This window comes from Orycteropus afer, unplaced genomic scaffold (genome assembly GCF_000298275.1).
Source record: "Orycteropus afer afer isolate SDZICR_OR568_19922 unplaced genomic scaffold, OryAfe1.0 scaffold00061, whole genome shotgun sequence".
NCBI lineage: Eukaryota > Metazoa > Chordata > Mammalia > Tubulidentata > Orycteropodidae > Orycteropus > Orycteropus afer.
In genome coordinates, this window is record NW_006921648.1 from 11,445,263 (window position 1) to 11,452,146 (window position 6,884).

Genomic DNA, 6,884 nt, shown 5'->3' on the forward strand with positions numbered 1-6,884 from the left:
AGAAGGACAAGAGGACTGTGGGGAGAGAATGGGCTGTCTGAAATGATGACGAGCCCCAGATCACGACCATGGGCACTTGGTTGGGGGGGTGGGTAAGAAAAAGACATGGCAGGTGAGGAGGGCTGTGAGCTGAGCACCCACAGTCTGCGTTGAGGCCTCTCTGTGCACGTTATAATCTGCAGGTGTGATGGGAAGGCCAGAGTGAGAGGAGCAGCTAGACCTTCTGAGATGGTATGACGAGCACAAGGAGGTTGGTAGATGCAGTAACAGGGAGGGGGAAAGTGGTGCATTCGTCCCACATGACTCAGAACAAGTGCTTGGGCAGGAAGAGAGGTCTTACAGGAGCAATCGAGGGGACATCTAAAAGCAGAAGACAAGTCTTTCAAAGGTCAAATTTATTTCTAGTTAAAATCACACTCAGAGGGGCTTTAAAAAGGCCCAGAGGCTCAAAGATAACGGGAGTTCATATACGACCATAGTCAGGTGCTGGCTCTGGCTGCCTCCACTTCAAGTTACTTATTCTCAGTATTTCTGTGTCTCTGGTTATTGCTAAGCATTGGTGACTCTTCTCTTCTGACAATGGAGGCTTCCTCTGAGTTTTGCAACTCCTAGATCGTACAAGGCTACCGTGCCATTAAAGACACTACTAAAGCAACTCCACAAACAGCCATTATCATTCCAAGGGTGAAAAGCACATGCTCAGATGAAAGCCATCACCGAAAACTCCAGAAGCAAAATGAGTAACCCAATAAGCTGCAGATAGACACAGTGGCACAAATTCCGTGAAGGCATATATTCTATTATTCTCTGCAACCAGGAGCATGGGTGAGGAGCTTTGAGTGGCTGGGTTCAGGAAACGGCTTATCCGCAGGGATGAGGAGAAGAAAAAAGTTAAGGTCAGGTAAGGTTGACTAGGAACCTGTCTCCCCATCGGCCTGGCTTTAGGAGAACGTTTGAACTCATTTACTCTGAGTTATCAAGGGTCTTGACAGTATCACACAGAAAGTTTCTAGAAACAACTTTGGAGTTGACTTCCAAGGAAAATTGCCAGAAAAAAATCAAGGATAATCCATATGTGTTCTCAATTTTCTTTAAATACTTCTTTCAGTAACCTTCACAAAGCCTATCTATCATCAACATCTGTGTCATTCCAGAGAGACCAATAGTGAACGGGTGTAGCCCACAGTCCTGAAGTTTGCTAGGGATGTGCTCAGAATACGCACCGAGTTTTACTGGAGTACCAGTGTTACCAGATGGTGTACTTAAGATTGTTATAGTAATTCAGATACAGATGAAGACGGACACAAAGCAAGAGTTCTGTTTATTTGGATTCTTAAATGATGGAAAAGAAGTGAAGGAGCGGTCAGTGAGGAAGGGGAAGACCCTCAATGAGATAGAATGGCACAATGGCTGTAACAACGGGCTCAAGCCCAGCAAGGACTGTGGGGGTGCCATAGGACCGGGCGGTGGTTTGTTATGTTGTACAGGGAGTCACTATGAGTCTGAATCGACTCAACAGCACCTAACAATGTATTAACTTAGAATTTTATTAGTTCTATTTACAACTGGTAATTGCATCCATAAAGAAAGGCTACTAAATTTGTGAACCATTACTACACATTTTATTTTGCCACCTAGGGACTTTTTTCTTTTTCTTGTGGTTTGGGTGAAATTTTACAGAGCAACAGTTTTCCATTCAACAGTTTATACACCATTTGCTTTGTAACTTTGGTTGCAATTCCTTCAATGTAACAGCACTCTTCCACCCACCTCCCTGGGTTCCTGGTGTCTGTATGTCCCTTCTTTCTTGGCCCTTCCTGCCTTCTGACCTATGTTTTTTGCCAAATGCCCTTTTAGTTTTGTATGGTTGATTTTAACAAAAATTCTAAGCCTCTTCAGTTGATTTCTGCATTTACTGGGTTCACAATGGTATCTGCAAATATTTATTTTTCCAATAGTTATAATGAAAAAGGAATATGAAGTGGTATATTGATAATACTTATACATTACACTTTTTTATAAATGTTTATATCTGGATATATGTCTTATTAATAGAATACTAGCTTATTGGTGGGAGCTCTGGTAGCATAGTGGCTAAGACACTTGCCTGCTAACCAGAAGGCTGGCGGTTCAAACCCACCAGCCACTCCTTGGAAGGAAGGTTGGGCAATCCTACTTCCATAGTGATACTGCCTCGGAAACCCAAGGAGGGGTCGCTATGAGTCGGGGGCTGACTCGATGGCAAAACAAGAACAACAAGCTTATTGGTTTGCTAATGATTTACTATTTGTTACCTTTCTCAAGAAACTAGCTTTTAGTTTTACATTTGCTTTCCAATTTATCATTTTGGTTTATCATTTTAGGTTTTCTTTATTAAATTTCTTCTCCATTTGTACTGGATTATTATTTTTTTTTTGGCAATTTTGTTTCTCAGGTTAGATGCACACTTTATTTACTTCCAGTCTTGCTAAATAAAAATATTATAATTTTAAGCTTTACTTCAAAAAGAGCAATTTATTAAAAGAAAGTAATATTTGAATGGCCCAAGACCTAGCAAAATAATGGTAAAGAACAGTCTGGGAGAATATGTATTTATACACATAGAAGATCAAGGGTTAAGATGATCCTTAATATACAAAGAAAACCCACAAATAAAGAAAAACGGAAAAGGAGACAAAGGGCATAGGAGAATCCCACATCTGAAAAAATGCAATGGTCAGTGAATCTTGAAAGGACAAACCTGACTTACCTAGTAATCAGAAAAAGAGCAGCTTCAATGGCTTCTAAACACACCACATTAATATATATGTAGATATATTAAAAATAAAAATCAGAGTCTCTTTTACCTGGTGGTAAATGCAGCTCTCTAACAAACAACAGAAACAGCCAAACACCCTTGAAGATGAAATAAGAAACATAGTGCTTTGTGTTTCTCTTATAGGAGATAGGATCTTGATCAGATCATCGCAATAACATGGATTCTCATGGCAAGCCATTTGCATCCAACAGCTGAGATTTCTCCCAGTTAATCTAATGATATAAGGGCCTCCAGGCTGAGGAGTTGAGAAAGGAGAGACTTGTGGCAAACCCTTATAATATGATGTGCTTATCATTCATGCACCTGTGTGAAAATATAGGCTCACTGCTTTGATTTCATCTGGCTGTGGAGTGGCCGTTTTGTTTGGTTCCACCTGATTGACAGTTTAGTCAAGATGAGGGGCAGCTGCCTCTCGGCCAGCACACACTTTATGCCTGTGTTTCCCAGCCTCCCCTGAGCAGGAGAACTCCCAGGGCCTTTGTTGAATTGAAAGCCCAGTTCACCACGCTCTTTCATGGAGGATCTGGCAGCAGGACCAGCTGTGTGGACTTTGCGCAGGCACCTGTTGTTGTTGCTGTTGTTGTTATGCGCCGTCGAGTCGGCCCCGACTCATAGCGACCCCTCCTTGGGTTTCCGAGGCAGTATCACTGCGGAAGTAGATTGTCCACTCTTCCTTCCGTGGAGTGGCTGGTGGGTTTGAACCGCCAGCCCTTTGGTTACCAGTCAAGTGCCTTAGGCACTACTCTACCAGAGCTCCCCCACAGGCACGTAGGGATTCTGAATACCACAAAGGTTGGGAAAACACCAATTTAATCCATTCGCTGTATACTTCTTACTCACAGCTTCATAGAGGTATAGATGAGGTACAAAAACCAAACAGACTTTAAGCATAGAGTTTGCTGTGTCAGCATAATCAAGATCATGGACCTGAGTCTGAACGTTCCCTTGTGTTTCTTTTCATTCCAAGCATCTCTCCCTGCCTTCCCAGGCAGCCATTGGTCTGCTTCTGCACCTGTAGGTCACTCTGCATCTCACAGAAATGGCCAGGCACTCTGTGTTCTTCCATGGTTAGCTCTTCCATCCAACATAACTATTTTGAGATTCATCCATGTTGTTCTGAGTGTCAATAGTTTGTTCATGTTTATGTTGAGCAATATCCACTGTAAGTCCCTAGGTGGCAAAAAACAGTTTTCCCTTGACTTCTAACCCAACAGTGCCACAGAAGATAGGTCTGGTGATCTGCAGCCATTAAGATCACAGCTGTTCACTAATGGCAAAGTTCAACAAGACAGAACATAACAAAGGCTGGCGAGGATGAGGACAGATTGGGACTCTCATACACTGCTGGTTGGACTGTCAAATGATACCACCACTGTGGAAAGCAGTATGGTGATTCCTTAAAAAGCTAGAATTAGAAATACTATTTGACCCAGCAGCCCCATGACTAGGTATATATCCTAAAGAAGTGAGAGCCAGGACAAGAACAGACATACGCACACCCATGTTCATCACAGCACTATTTACAATAGCAAAAAGATGGAAACAACCTAGGTGTCCATCACCAGAAGAATGGATAACCAAACTATGGTACACAAACACAATGGGATACTGTGCAACCCGAAAGAATAACATAGAATCTGCAAAACACTGCATAATGTGGATGAACTTGGAGGACATTATGAGTGAAATAAGTCAGTCACAGAAGACAAATATAGTATTAGTTCATTATTGTAAAAAGTCAAGGAAAGGTTTATATATAGAAGGAAACTTTCTTTGTTAGTTACCAGGGGTGATGGGAGGGGAGGGAACACGCAAAACAAAAAAAACAAAAGATCACAGCTGTTAACATAAAATCCTTTGGAGCAATTCTGCTCGGTGACATACGAGGGGCACCATGAATTGGAAAAAAACAACAACAAGAAATGTCCTTGGTGTGGGTGTACCACAGTCTGTGTGTAACTCCATTGTTTAGTATTTAAGGTTTCTCCAACTTGGGGCCATTACAAAGAATTTGGGATAATTACATATGTACAGTGAAAGAGAGGTTGTTTTACTTTTTCATTTGAAAAGGTATTTCATTAAGAAAGGCATGAAACTTACAGTTGATGGTAATAAAGAAGGAAGAACAGAACCTTAGACATGTGGGGAAAACACCATTAGATAACACCATTCTTTGGGTATTTTTTTACAGACTTTCAGTGTTAGAAGGTGCAGGACACTGTAAAACATCTAGAGGATGTATCTCCATTTCATTGATGGAGAAGCCAAGGCATAAAGTGTAGTTTTTTGTTTTTGTTTTTTTTAAGCAGTATCAAGAAATCTCTGTATTAGACAAAAACAGAAAGTCTGGGTACCCACAAGGCCCTTTGATGCTGGAGGGCACAGGAGGCCTGTCGTTTGGGAATATGTTTTAATTTCTTGTAACTTTTCACCAAATCACCAGGATATTGACATGTCTTGTGGAAATTTTATTTATTAACAATTTGGTTTTATAAGGATTCCAAAGTCTTGAGGAAATTTTGGAAAATTCAAGACAGATCCAAATAGGGAGGTCATTTGTTATTGCATCTCTCAGAAACAATTGATGATGATTCTCTAATGTGTTTACATCTCTTACCCATCAGTTTAGTATAGAAAATATCACCCTGTCTTAAGGGGAAATGTTGTGGTAGCTTCTTGGCCACAGCCAGCTACCCTGAGGGAGTGAAGAGTTGGATCTGCAGGCTTGGGACCGTGGTCACAAGGGATATCAAGCTCAATTGGCAATACTACACAGAAACATTGTTCTACCTCTTACTTTGGTGAGTAGCAAATGCGGTCTTAAAAGATTGCAAGCAGCAAACTAGATGCAATGATGGGTCTCTCCTCATCCAGAGCAAAGAATAAAGAAAACCAAAGATGCATGGAAACAATTAGTCCAAGGGACTGGTAGACCATGCACTCCTCAGCCTATATGACCATGAGACCAGAAGAACTAGATGGTGCCAGGCCACCACTGTCAACCACTTAGAGGGGGTCTATGTGTAGATCCTGGACAGAGTGGGAGAACAATGTGGAATAAAGCTCAAAATCACTAAAAAAATAAAAAAAAAGACCAGGTTTGCTGGTCTGATAGAACCTGGTGAAACCCCTAAGACTGTGGTCCCTAGTTACCCTTCAGGTCTGAAACTGGACCCACTCCTGTGACTTCCAGCCAAGCAACAGGTGTATGGAATGAACATTTACATGAGGTATATACATTCCTTGGAATGACCAATTTTGAGAGTTGAAGGGCAGTGTTTTCACAGGGAGACAGCTGAGGGGGCAGGAGTGCATGGGAAAGAAGGACATAGGGAAGAGGTAACTATGGGGAGGAAGTGGGAAGAGAGCTGTTACACTAAGGGATTGCAGTCAATGTCATGAAACAAAATGTGTACGCACGGCTGTATGGAAAATGAGTTTGCTCTGTAAACTTTCACCCAAATCACAATTTAAAAAAAGTCTCCCTGTCTTGCCCTATTGCATCATGATTTTTCGAAGTCTCCTATTCTAGGATATCGCTCTCAATTTTTCCCTACTTATAAATGATTCTCCTTGAATGTAACCCCTCACCTTTACATCCCTTTTGGATGTTTAATTCTGCCCTCATGTTAACTTCCAAGAGCTGTGGATTTTTTCTTACTGATCTTTTATAACACCCTATTCTCATGTCAAGGAGCTCTGGTAGCAGAGTGCCTAAGGCATGCATCTGACTGCTAACCAAAAGGTTAGTAGTTCAAACCCACTAGCCACTCTGTGGAAACAAGACTGGGCAATCTACTTCTGTAAAGATTTACTGCCTGGGAACCCAATGGGGCTCACTGTGGGTAGGAATCGACTTGATGGCAGTGGGCTTGGCTTTTTTTTGATATTCACATGTCATTTATGTACATGTTCTCCTGTGTATCCGAGAACATTCATTATAAATTGAAAGAGAATTGTCTGTGCATTACTCCCTAGAGTATCTCCATATCCTCCAGGGTCCTGGTTTCAGAGCTCCCCTTGCTATTTCACAGGATGGGCATGTCAGGCTTGTTCATGGCATGGT